Below are 12,671 nucleotides of genomic sequence, written 5' to 3'. Positions count from 1 at the left end.
TTTACCACTGAGCCACCTGGGATGCCAGGACTATTATAAGGGAAATCTAAAAATGTGGAAAAGAAACAATGACTTCTGCCCTTAACACATATCCCATTCTCTTACTTATGCATAAAGGAGAGGACAGTCAAGCCCGTCATCCTGTAGATAGGGATGTAACTCCCTACCACACTAATGCTCTCCTCCTGTTGAGGCCATGCAAGGGCTGGTAGTGCAACATCTCAAAGCCACTTCTGAACATCAGTAGGAAACATAGTAGAACCATGGTGATGATGTGTCTGCTTAAAGATAGGGCCTGAACAACCACAAGTCATCTCCTGTTCATGAGGTTTGGAGAAGAGAACCAATAGTAATTATTAAACCACATTTTGTAATGAACTAGCCTGGTCCTTGGGCTTCTCTGGGGGCTCAGTGGTAAGGAAAATGCCTGCAAATGCAGAAGACGATCCCCTACAGAATGGCAACCCACTCCAGTATTCATGCCTGGGAAATACCATAGACAGAGCAGTGTGGTGGGCTATATAGTCTATGGGGTCGCAGAAGAGTTGGACATGACTTAGAAACTAAACAACAGGCTAGACCTTAGGTTACTTAACTCTGGAATTTTTCAGTAAAAGGAGGGGGTTGAACATGTAGTATCTTTCAGCAGTGAAATTCTATAAATCTAGGAATCTTTGAAGATATTCAAGGTATTTGCATAGCTTCACCCTTCTTGTGAGACTCACAAAACCAGGCTGAAATGTCTCAAAGGAAATCATTCCCAAGTTTAAGGTCACAAGTCAGTCTCAGATCCTTGGAGATTACATATTTCAAGATTTCAGGCACAATGGTCATATGCAAGTCCCTGATTAGCCTCTGTCCATATGACTCCAAATGCTAGAGGAGGAAATACTTGACCAAACCTTCAGCAGAGAGTTAGGCATGCTTTCAATTCCTTTCCACATTGGATCATGAATTGCAACTGTTCAAGAGACTCTAAATGATGCCGGCCAAGAGGTATGCAAACTCATATGCAGATACTGGATATACGGATAAAGTTAAATGTAAGGGAACTTTAAAATTTTTAACAGGAATAACATGTTGAAGGCAGAGAAGAAACAAACTGGAAAAAAATAAAGCAACCACTGGGTTACAAAAGTAGAAATTTCATCTACACTCAATCTGAATAAGTATTTTAAAGACTTCCAATTGTTCCCTCTATCTATTTTCCCTCTTTTACCTAAGAAACAGAATTCTGATTTATTAATGGTATGTATGGCCACTTGGAGTAAAGTTTTTATTTTCCAGTATCAAGCGCAAAACTAGATGTGGTCAAATGACTATATTCTGGATGATGGTGAAATACTGAATGTGATTCCCTATCTCTTCCTCTATCAAAAGGAATTGATTGATTGGAATATGGTAGAAATGGCTAGAATTTCAGCAAACATCTTAGATTTAGCACAACAATATAGAATAAGCTTAGGTCTTTAATATTATGATCCTGTCTTGACAGACCTAGGCTGCCTTTCCCTGTACTTCTTTTTTTTTTTAAATACACATATAATTTTATTTTCTTCAGTCCACTGTTGGTTGACCACTTAATCTAATCCTGATCCAGTGGAGCAATTTTTCTTTTTAATAAAGAAGACCAGGCACTTTATTCCTTCAAAATACTGATAGACCACCTGTACAAAATACATTTTACAAATTTCAGGAAGTTGGCTAACTTTTTCTTTACACTAATAGTATTTAATGAATTTTAGAATACAGAGTGTCAAGAAAAGGAGAAAATAAGAAATGTGTGAAACTGAGATAAAATATCTAAACAGAAATATCAGCATGCTGGCTTAGTCAAGCATATTGGCAAAGAGTCACTCACCAGGATGGTTCCTGAGGGCATCTTACTATAGCACAGTAAAAGAATCATGCACGTTATTCAGAGGAAAATGTGCGTAAATTAATACATAATACATTACACTTACAAAATATAAAACATTATGTGTGTATGCTAGAGTGACCGACTGTCCTGGTTTGCCTAGGAACAACCCAGTTTAGTACTGAGAGTCCCAGGAAATCTTTCAGTCCCAGGCGAACTGTGGCAGTGTGCCATTTTGCCACTCTAGTACATATATATGTACAGCAGTAGAGCAACATTTTTGCAGATAGCAACTGACAAGATAGAGTTCATATATTTTCCTTGTCTGTTGCAATGTGAGTTGACTTTAAAAAAAATTTTTAACTGGAGGATAATTGCTTTACAATGTTGCATTGGTTTCTGCTGTACAACAACAAGAATCAGGTATAAGTATATATAAACCTCTTCCCTCTCATCCCTGCCCCCATCCCGTCCCTCTAGGTCATCACAGAGCAGCAGACTGGGCTCCCTGTGTTGTACAGCAGGCTCCCATTAGCTATTTATTTTACACACAGTCGCGTATAAACATCAGTGCTGCTCTCCAGGTGTGTCCCACCCTCTCCTTCCCCTCTGTGTCCACAGAATGGTCCTCCACATCTGCATCTCTATTCCTGCTCTGCAAATAGGACCATCCTTGCCATTCTTTTAGATTTCATATACACATATATATATTAATATACTATTTTTGTTTTCCTCTGACTTACTTTACTCTGTATAACATGCTCTAGGTTCATCCACCTCATTTGAACTGACTCAAATTCATTCCTTTTTATGGCTTGGTAACATTTTATAGAACATATATTGCATATATTGTATATTGTGGACAATTTATACCACAACTTCTTTATCCATTCATCTCTCAGTGGACATCTAGGTTGCTTCCAAGTTCTGGTTATTGTAAACAGTGCTGCAATGAGCATTAGGGTACATGTGTCAATTATGGTTTTCTCAGGTATATGCCCATTAGTGGAATTGCCGGGTCATATGATAGTTTTACTCCTAGTTTTTAAAGGAATCTGCATACCGTTCTCCATAGTGACTGTATCAATTTGTATTCCCACCAACAGTACAAGAGGGTTCCCTTTTCTCCATATCCTCCTTAGCATTGATTGTAGATTTTTTGATGATGGCCATTCTGACTGGTGTGTGGTGATACCTCATTGTGGTTTTGATTTGCATTTCTCTAGTAAGTAGTGATGTTGAGCATTTCTTCATGTGTTTGTTGACCATCTGTATATCTTCTCTGAAGCAATGTCTGTTTAGGTCCTCTGCCCATTTTTTTGATTGGCTTGTTTTCTAATATTGAGTCTGCATGAGCTGCTTGTATATTTTGGAGACTACTCTTTTGTCAGCTGCTTCATTTGAAATTATTTTCTTCCATTCTGAGGGTTGTCTTTTTAGTTGTTTACAGTTTCCTTTGATGTGCATGAGTTGGCTTTTAATCAAGTATTAATTCCTTAAAATATATCCAGAACAGTTGACTATTAAGTATACATTAGAGAATCTTAGAGTTAGGTATTTATTATACTCAATTAACTTCACCTAAATAAACAGATTATCAAACAAAGAAGAAATTGTAATTGATTTTTATTTCATCTCTTGTTTAATTTTATATTAGAAACCTCTTTGCGAAGCTGCTGCTGCTGCTAAGTCGCTTCAGTCGTGTCCAACTCTGTGCAACCCCATAGATGGCAGCCCACCAGGCTCCCCCGTCCCTGGGATTCTCCAGGCAAGAACACTGGAATGGGTTGCCATTTCCTTCTCCAATGCATGAAAGTGAAAAGTGAAAGTGAAGTCACTCAGTTGTGTCTGACCCTCAGCGACCCCATGGACTGCAGCCTACCAGGCTCCTCTGTCCATGGGATTTTCCAGGCAAGAGTACTGGAGTAGGGTGCCATTGCCTTCTCTGTTTGAGAAGCTAACTAAGAGCTGTATTGTAGCCACTAAGAAATAGCACTCAAAAAGTTAAAAATCTTGGTCAAAGTAACTGTGTGTGTTCATTTATATATTCTTTGATTCAGTGAACTTGAAAACTCAGATTGATGATCCTTGTATTCTGTTTTATAAATCCAGAGTATAGAAGAAAGCTTCCTGGGCTTGGGGTCAGGAACACAACATTCAGATCCTAGCATTATTATTCACTGACTAGATGACGTAGGCCTGCCAATTGATCTTTATGAGTCTCAAGTCAGCCAAGAAATTGGGGATAACAGCACTTGCCTAACTTGCTGAAGGGGCATTATAAAAATAAAATAATGAGAGATAATGTATCTAAAAATGTTTTATAAACCCTGAAATAATTTTTGAAATGAAACAGTTACCATAAAAATGTTTTTCCAAGTTGTTCACAGTGGATTTAACAGAAAATAAGTGAACAAAAATACAAATAAACAAATACAAAGATTCCTTTCCACTGTGGGTAAGTTACTCTCAGAGTTTGGCCCATGGATGTTCATAACTGTGTAGGCTTCATTCTACTTTACAGCAACATCTGCTGGTGAAGTCAGGAAGGTACAAACTCTGACATGCATCAGGTCCAAGACCTGGCTAACAATTCAGAAAACATTTTTTTATGATTCAAGATGTTTCTCTATTTCTTGATTTACATTTGTACTGACTTTTATAGCATAAAATTTAATATTTCCTTATATGTATTACTATTCAGGTTGAATATTCTTAATGAGAATTACTTTGGTAGCCTGTTTTCTACAATATTTGATTAATACAGTTTTTTCCTCAACAAGCTGTAATGCAGTGAACTTAAAACCTTTTCCTTAAAAAATAACTGTATCATGAATTTTTAATGGCTAAGCATCTCCCCAGAGATTACAGAACTCCACAAATGATTATGAATCTGCCCTTAATTTTTTAATATGGGCCTGGTATATGACAGACAGTAATGGCAATAACAATGATGATGATTATGATGAAGGCAATAAAAAGAAGAATCATGGTAACTGCTGATGAACTGTGTGCCAGGCACTGGGCAAAGTATAATGGCTCTATCTATTTAAGGCTCATACCCACTCTATCTGGTACATATTATTACTGCCACAGTAAATGGGAGGTCAATTTTCTATCTCCATTTTTCTGAGACAGCTTACCAATCAGTGGCTTGAATCTGGTCTCACATTGAGAAAGAAATAAGGTGAATTTATCATAATTAACTAGACAGTCTTTTCCAAGCTATTGCCAAGAAGTCAGAAAGGAATTTGGACTCTTGCTGAGACAAGAGTATATTTCTTTCCAAAGACTTTCTACTTAAGTTTCAAATCATTTGAGGTCATCTTGTGATTAGCGCCAGAGGACTATGTAAAACACATCTTGACAGAGAGGCATATTTCCTTATTTTGACCTCTGATTCAGAAATGCAGAGGAAAGGACGTCACTGCCCACCTTTAGTTTTGATAGTAGTGGTATGGATAGCCTTACAGAGTTCCAAATCAAAATTTGGGAAGGGTTTCCCTCTAGACTCTCAAATAATCTGTTACAGTTGAGATACCCTTATTTCAGGGGTCACCAATTATATTGTCAGCTTCCTAGGTGAAAGATATGCTAATCATGCTGTACTAAGCATTCACTGTGCTTTTACATTGCAACACTGAACAGGTTTAACAAAGCATCTTCACATGGCAAAGAACAAGTTTTAAGAATTATTCATGACTTCTGAAAAACAAATTTTCCACTCTGAAAAGGTTCTAATGTTATAAAATATTAAATTACCTTATATGATTTAAGCAGAAAACATGTTTTTAATAACCACCCAAGGGATATCCTTATCTTATTATTAATTCAATGGGGGAAGCATTCAACATTTCCCCCTTAAGTATGATTTCAGTTGTAGGCTTTTGTAGATATCCTTTATTAGATTAAGGATAGTTACTTCTATTGCTAATTTGCTGAGAGGTATTTTTTTTTTAAATCATGAACAGACTTGGAATTTTACAAAAGGAGAGTGTGTGTATATGTGTGTGTGTTAAGTCACTTCAGTAATGTCCGACTCTTTGCAACCCTATGGACTGTAGCCCATCAGGTTCCTCTGACCATGGGATTCTCCAGTCAAGAATACTGGAGTGGGTTGTCATGCCCTCCTCCAACAGATCTTTCCAATCCAGGAATGAAATCCGAGTCCCTTATGTCTCCTGCATTGGCAGGTGGGTTCTTTACCACTAGCACCACCTGGGAAGCCTATATATATAATAATAATTATATCCATATTATATCCTCTTAATCAGTGTCAGAAAGCTCTCCAAAATGCTCAGGTTGCATTCTTCCTAGGATAACTTAACTTTTATAAAGTGAGGCTCACAATAGTTCCTCCCTCATAAGCTGTTAGGAGAATTATGTTAAAAGACTAGTACCATGTACAGCACTATGGATGGAGGTTCGTGACATTGTACAGGAGGCGGGGATCGAGACCATTCCCAAGAAAAAGAAGTGCAAAAAGGCAAAACGGTTGTCTGAGGAGGCTTTATAAGCAGCTATGAAAAGAAGAGAAGCAAAAAGCAAAGGAGAAAAGGAAAGATATACCCATTTGAATGCAGATTTCCAAAGAATAGCCAGGAGACATAAGAAAGACTTCCTCAGTGATCAATGCAAAGAAATAGAGGAAAACAATAGAATGGGAAAGACTAGAGATCTCTTCAAGAAAATTAGAGATACCAAGGGAACATTTCATGCAAAGATGGGCACAATAAAGGAGAGAAATGGTATGGACCTAACAGAAGCAGAAGATATTAAGAAGAGCTGGCAAGAATACACAGAAGAACTATACAAAAAAGATCTTCATGACCCAGATAATCACGATGGTGTGATCACTAGCCTAGAGCCAGACATCCTGGAATGTGAAGTCAAGTGAGCCTTAGAAAACATTACTACGAACAAAGCTGGTGGAGGTGATGGAATTCCAGTGGAGCTATTTTAAATCCTGAAAGATGATGCTGTGAAAGTGCTGCCCTCCATATGCCAGCAAATTTGGAAAACTCAGCAGTGCCCATAGGACTGGAAAAGGTCAATTTTCATTCCAATCCGAAAGAAAGGCAATGTCAAAGAATGCTCAAACTATAACACAATTGTACTCATCTCACACACTAGTAAAGTAATGCTCAAAATTCTCCAAGCCAGGCTTCAACAATACATAAACCATGAACTTCCTGATGTTCAAACTGGATTTAGAAAAGGCAGAGAAACTAGAGACCAAATTGCCAACATCCATTGGATCATGAAAAAGCAAGAGAGTTCCAGAAAAACATCTATTTCTGCTTTACTGACTATTTTACAGCCTTTGACTGTGTGGATCACAACAAACTGTGGAAAATTCTTCAAGAGATGGGAATACCAGACCACCTGACCTGCCTCTTGAGAAATCTGTATGCAGGTCAGGAAGCAACAGTTAGAACTGGACATGGAACAACAGACTGGTTCCAAATAGGAAAAGGAGTACATCGAGGCTATATATTGTCACCCTGCTTATTTAACTTCTATGCAGAGTACATCATGAGAAACGCTGGACTGGAAGAAGCACAAGCTGCAATCAAGATTGCTGGGAGAAATATCAATAACCTCAGATATGCAGATGATATCATTCTCATGGCAGAGAGCAAAGAAGAACTGAAGAGCGTCTTGATGAACGTGAAAGAGGAGAGTGAAAAAGATGGCTTAAAGCTTAACATTCAGAAAACTAAGATCATGGCATCCTGTCCCATCACTTCATGGCAAATAAGCAGGGAAACAGTGGACACAGTGACAGACTGTTTTATTTTTTTGGCTTCACAATCACTGTAGATGGTGACTGCAGCCATGAAACTAAAAGACGCTTACTGCTTGGAAGAAAAGCTATGAGCAATCTAGATAGCATATTAAAAAGCAGAGACATTACTTTGCCAACAAAGGTCCATCTAGTCAAGGCTATGGTTTTTCTAAGAGTCATGTATGGATGTGAGAGTTGGACTATACAGAAAGCTGAGTGCCAAAGAAGTGATGCTTTTGAACTGTGGTGTTGGAGGAGACTCTTGAGAGTCCCTTGGACAGCAAGGAGATCCAACCAGTCCATCCTAAAGGAAATTAGTCCTGAATATTCCCTGGAAGGACTGATGCTGAAGCTGAAGCTCCAATTCTTTGGCTACCTGATGCAAAGAACTGACTCATTTGTAGGACCCAGGTGCTGGGAATGATTGAAGGCAGGAGGAGAAGGGGGCAACAGAGGATGAGGTGGTTGGATGGCATTACCAACTCAATGGACACGACTCTGAGTAAACTCCGGGAGTTGATGATGGACAGGGAGGCCTGGTGTGCTGCAGTCCATAGGGTCGCAAATAGTCGGACACAACTGAGTGACTGAACTGAACTGAACTGAACTGGGTACAGAGCAAGAACTCAACGAATGTTAAGAATTATTTTCTTTATGCATTGCTAGAACTATTTTCCTAAAATTTTTATTTATGATATATGTACCTATGTTTGCAATTTTAAGATGAGTCTATGTTTTTCTTTCCTATATTGTCTTTTGGTATTGATATCACTGATAAACCTGCCTTATTTCCTTGTGGCTTAGCTGGTAAAGAATCTGCCTGCTATTATACGGGAGACCTGGGTATGATCTCTGGGTTGGGAAAATTCCGTGGAGAAGGGAAAGGCTACCCACTCCAGTATCCTGGCCTGGAGAATTCCACAGACTGTATAGGTCATGGGGTTGAAAAAAATCAAACCCGACTGAGCGACTTTCACTTTCATGCCTGCCTTATAGAATTAGTTGGAGAATGTACTTCCTTTTCAATTATATGAAAAAGTTTAGATAAGACTATAATCATTCCTTTCAAATTTGTTCTAATTTGCATATAGTACTAAATGTGATAGCCTTCTTTTTTTTTTTTTTGGTGGGCTGATTTAAAAATACTGATAGAATTATTTGATACAGGGACATTCAGGTTTTCTATCTCCTTAGCTCTCAAGCACAAATAAAGACAACATTCTGATCATGCTTTTAATCCTCTCTCCAAGGACTTTCACAATTTCCTTTTCACTGGGAGAATTCAAAGAACACAAAACAGACAAACAGATCTAAGGAATTTAAATAAATGAATTTGTAGTTATATTTCATGTAAAAGTAAACAGTATAACTTATATACAATCATTAATAATGGGAAGTAGCAAAAAACTGGCTTGGAACTAGCCTTCAGGGGTAAATATTTAAGACCATCTGACAGTCTCTTATGATTGATTTGAGCTTCCCTTGTGGCTCAGACGGTAAAAAATCACCTGCAAAGCAGGAAACCCTGGTTCAATCCCTGGGTTGGAAAGATGCCCTGGAGAAGGGAATGCCTACCCAGTCCAGTATTCTTGCCTGGAGAATTCCATGGACAGAGGAGCCTGGTGGGCTATGGTCCATGTGGTCACAAAGAGTTCGACACAACTAGGCAATTAACAGTCATCTCCAACTCTCTGAGACCTCATGGACGTCCAGGCTCTTCTGTCCATGGAATTCTCCAGGCAAGAATACTGGCCGCATTGGACGTACCTTTTCAATAGTGTTTTAAAAATAAGGTAGAATGGTTCTGTTCATAAAATTTACAGACAGCAAGAACTTTGGAAGAATTGCAGTTATATTGAAATGGGAGGATCATTATCAGTTAGATCTTGGCATGCCAAAGCAATGAACTGAATCTCTTAAGAAGTATAAAGGTATAAAAGCAAACATTTATATAAGGCTTGCTAAGCTGCTGCTGCTACTAAGTTGCTTCAGTTGTGTCTGATGCTTTGTGATCCGATGGACTGTAACCCACCAGGCTCCTCTGTCATGGGATTCTCTAGGCAAGAATATTGGAGCGGGTTTCCATGCCCTTCTCCAGGGATCCTCCCGATCCAGGGATATAAGGCTTGCTCAGTATTAATTTACAGCACTGTTAGCAACAGGTATGGACTTGGGGGTTATCTACTCCCCATTCATGTGGTTCTGCTGCAGTTTACTACAAACTCTTGCTCTGAGGGTGTCTCATACCCACGTCTGGCCAGTAGAAGTATGGTATACCCCTGCAACAATGATGGATTTGTTCAGAAATGGGGCATATGGCCCATGTCAGGTCAAACAGAGATATGGAATTTCTTTTTCTTAACTGGTATTCATGATAATGTGAGTGGAAGATAGAGAGGCCCATTACATGAAACATGAAAGGGAAACCAGCCCACAGGAAGCAGAACTGAGTAATGACATTTGAGTCCTGAATCAAGCCATATGGGAAGTCTGATATACTAACGCACTTTTTTTAGTCATGTGTGCCAATAAGGGATTCCTCCTCCTCCTTCTCTTCCTCTTTTTCATCAGCAAACTATTTATACCTGGGCTTCTGTTTCTTAAAATATAACTAATTGGTAAGTGGGATAATAATAGGACTTTGGTTAAGGAATTCTTGTGGGGATTAAATGACTTAATTGGTATAAAATGCTTAGTTCAGCATTTGGCATAAAGGGAGCATGAAATAAGTTCTAGTCACTGTAGTTATTTTTATTTCTATAAAACACTGATGAAAGAAATCACTGTAGTTATTTTTATTTCTAGTCACTGTACTTACTACTGTTATTACAATTATTATTGTTATCACTGAATGGATGACAATTGGTAGGAATTCAGGCACTTCCTGGGTAACTGAATTTTATAATTTCAGTCTTATGAAAACTCAGACCAAATCAAACAACTAACACTTTAGCATTTTCTGCATAAGTATAAAAATGGGAGAATAAGGATTAGGATAATATGAATCAAGGAGGAAGATCTAAAGGGGAGAAAACTAAGAAATGCCAGTGTTTAGCAGGGCATACACACACAGATTTGCAAAGCAGGAAACTTACTACTCAGAGACACCAAGATCCCTTCTGTTTTGCAACTCAAAGTCTGATAGGCTTGTGTGAGTGACTGCAGTATCTTACAGACACATCAGTCCTAAAAAACTAACCCTGAAATATTTAGTCCCAACCTTTCATAGGTTAAATTATCATTTATTTTATGATGGTTTGCATAGTGCTGGATGAAATCAACTAAATCATTTGTTTATTTCAAATACTTGCAGTGAACTCAGAAAGTGTATTTTGTGTTTCAAAAGATTTCTTTGTCATTGAAAGTGCATTTCAAAAAAATTAAAAAAACAAATACATGAGCTAAGTTCTTGGCTGCTACAGAGAGATAATTTAATGTTTTACCCTCATAAATCAGTTACTTGCAAGTCTAACTACCATGATTTTAAAATGTGTGGCATGTATAACTGTTTGTAATTCCTATAAAATCTGTACCAAATATGTATCCAAGGTGATGAAAAAAGCATACTTGCCTTCTTGGACTTCTAGAAAATTTAAGATCATGTATAAAGAGAAATGAGCAATTCAATCTTGTAGCTGAAGAAAATGAGAAGTGAATAATATGTACTAGTAATATCAATAAGTCTCCAGAAGGGAGTGCAGGTAGAGTGATAAACTTCCACTGTCATGGCTGGGGTTTAGGCAGACGCATCTGGCAGACCACTAGGCTGGCTGGTCAGATGTCTGGGGCTAGGGGTGGATACTAAGAATTCTTCTTGGGACTATCTGGTACATTAGTCTGTGGTGGGCCATAGGTATTTTGAGAACTGGAGGATTACTAACCTGACTGTACAAAAAAGATCTTCAAGACCCAGATAATCATGATGGTGTGATCACTCACCTAGAGCCAGACATCCTGAAATGTGAAGTCAAGCGGGCCTTAGAAAGCATCACTATGAACAAAGCCAGTGGAGGTGATGGAATTCCAGTGGAGCTATTTCAAGTCCTGAAAGATGATGCTGTGAAAGTGCTACACTCAATATGTCAGCAAATTTGGAAAACTCAGAAGTGGCCACAGGGCTGGAAAAGGTCCGTTTTCATTCCAATCCCAAAGAAAGGCAATGCCAAAGAATGCTCAAACTACCACACAATTGCACCCATCTCACATGCTAGTAAAGTAATGCTCAAAATTCTCCAAGCCAGGCTTCAGCAATACGTGAAACGTGAACTTCCAGATGTTCAAGCTGGTTTTAGAAAAGGCTCAGGAACCAGAGATCAAATTGCCAACATCCGCTGCATCATGGAAAAAGCAAGAGAGTTCCAGAAAAACATCTATTTCTGCTTTCTTGACTATGCCAAAGCCTTTGACTGTGTGGATCACAATAAACTGTGGAAAATTCTGAAAGAGATGGGAATATCAGACCACCTGACCGGCCTCTTGAGAAACCTATATACAGGTCAGGAAGCAACAGCTAGAACTGGACATGGAACAGACTGGTTCTAAATAGGAAAAGGAGTACGTCAAGGCTGTATATTGTCACCCTGTTTATTTAACTTCTATGCAGAGTACATCATGAGAAACACTGGGCTCGAAGAAGCACAAGCAGGAATCAAGATTGCCAGGAGAAATATCAATAACCTCAGATATGCAGATGCCACCACCCTTATGGCAGAAAGTGAAGAGGAGCTAAAAAGGCTCTTGATGAAAGTGAAAGAGGAAAGTGAAAAAGTTGGCTTAAAGCTCAACATTCAGAAAACAAAGATCATGGCATCTGGTCCCATCACTTCATGGGAAATAGATGGGGAAACACTGGAAACAGTGTCAGACTTTATTTTTCTGGGCTTCAAAATCAATGCAGATGGTGACTGCAGCCATGAAATTAAAAGACGCTTACTCTTTGGAAGGAAAGTTATGACCAACCTAGATAGCATATTCAAAAGCAGAGATATTACTTTGCCAACAAAGGTCCATTTAGTCAAGGCTATG

At 38.5% G+C, this 12,671-nt stretch overlaps 1 protein-coding gene across 1 annotated transcript in view; it reads right to left on the bottom strand.

The window, feature by feature from the left end:
* Positions 1–12,671, bottom strand: part of VEPH1 (ventricular zone expressed PH domain containing 1) — a 266,803-nt gene that overhangs the window by 187,177 nt on the left and 66,955 nt on the right. The window lies entirely within an intron of this gene.

The sequence above is a fragment of the Capra hircus genome, chromosome 1 (genome assembly GCF_001704415.2).
Source record: "Capra hircus breed San Clemente chromosome 1, ASM170441v1, whole genome shotgun sequence".
Lineage (NCBI taxonomy): Eukaryota > Metazoa > Chordata > Mammalia > Artiodactyla > Bovidae > Capra > Capra hircus.
The sequence above is the reverse complement of the archived record's forward strand: the minus strand, read 5'-3'. Positions and strand labels throughout refer to the sequence as shown.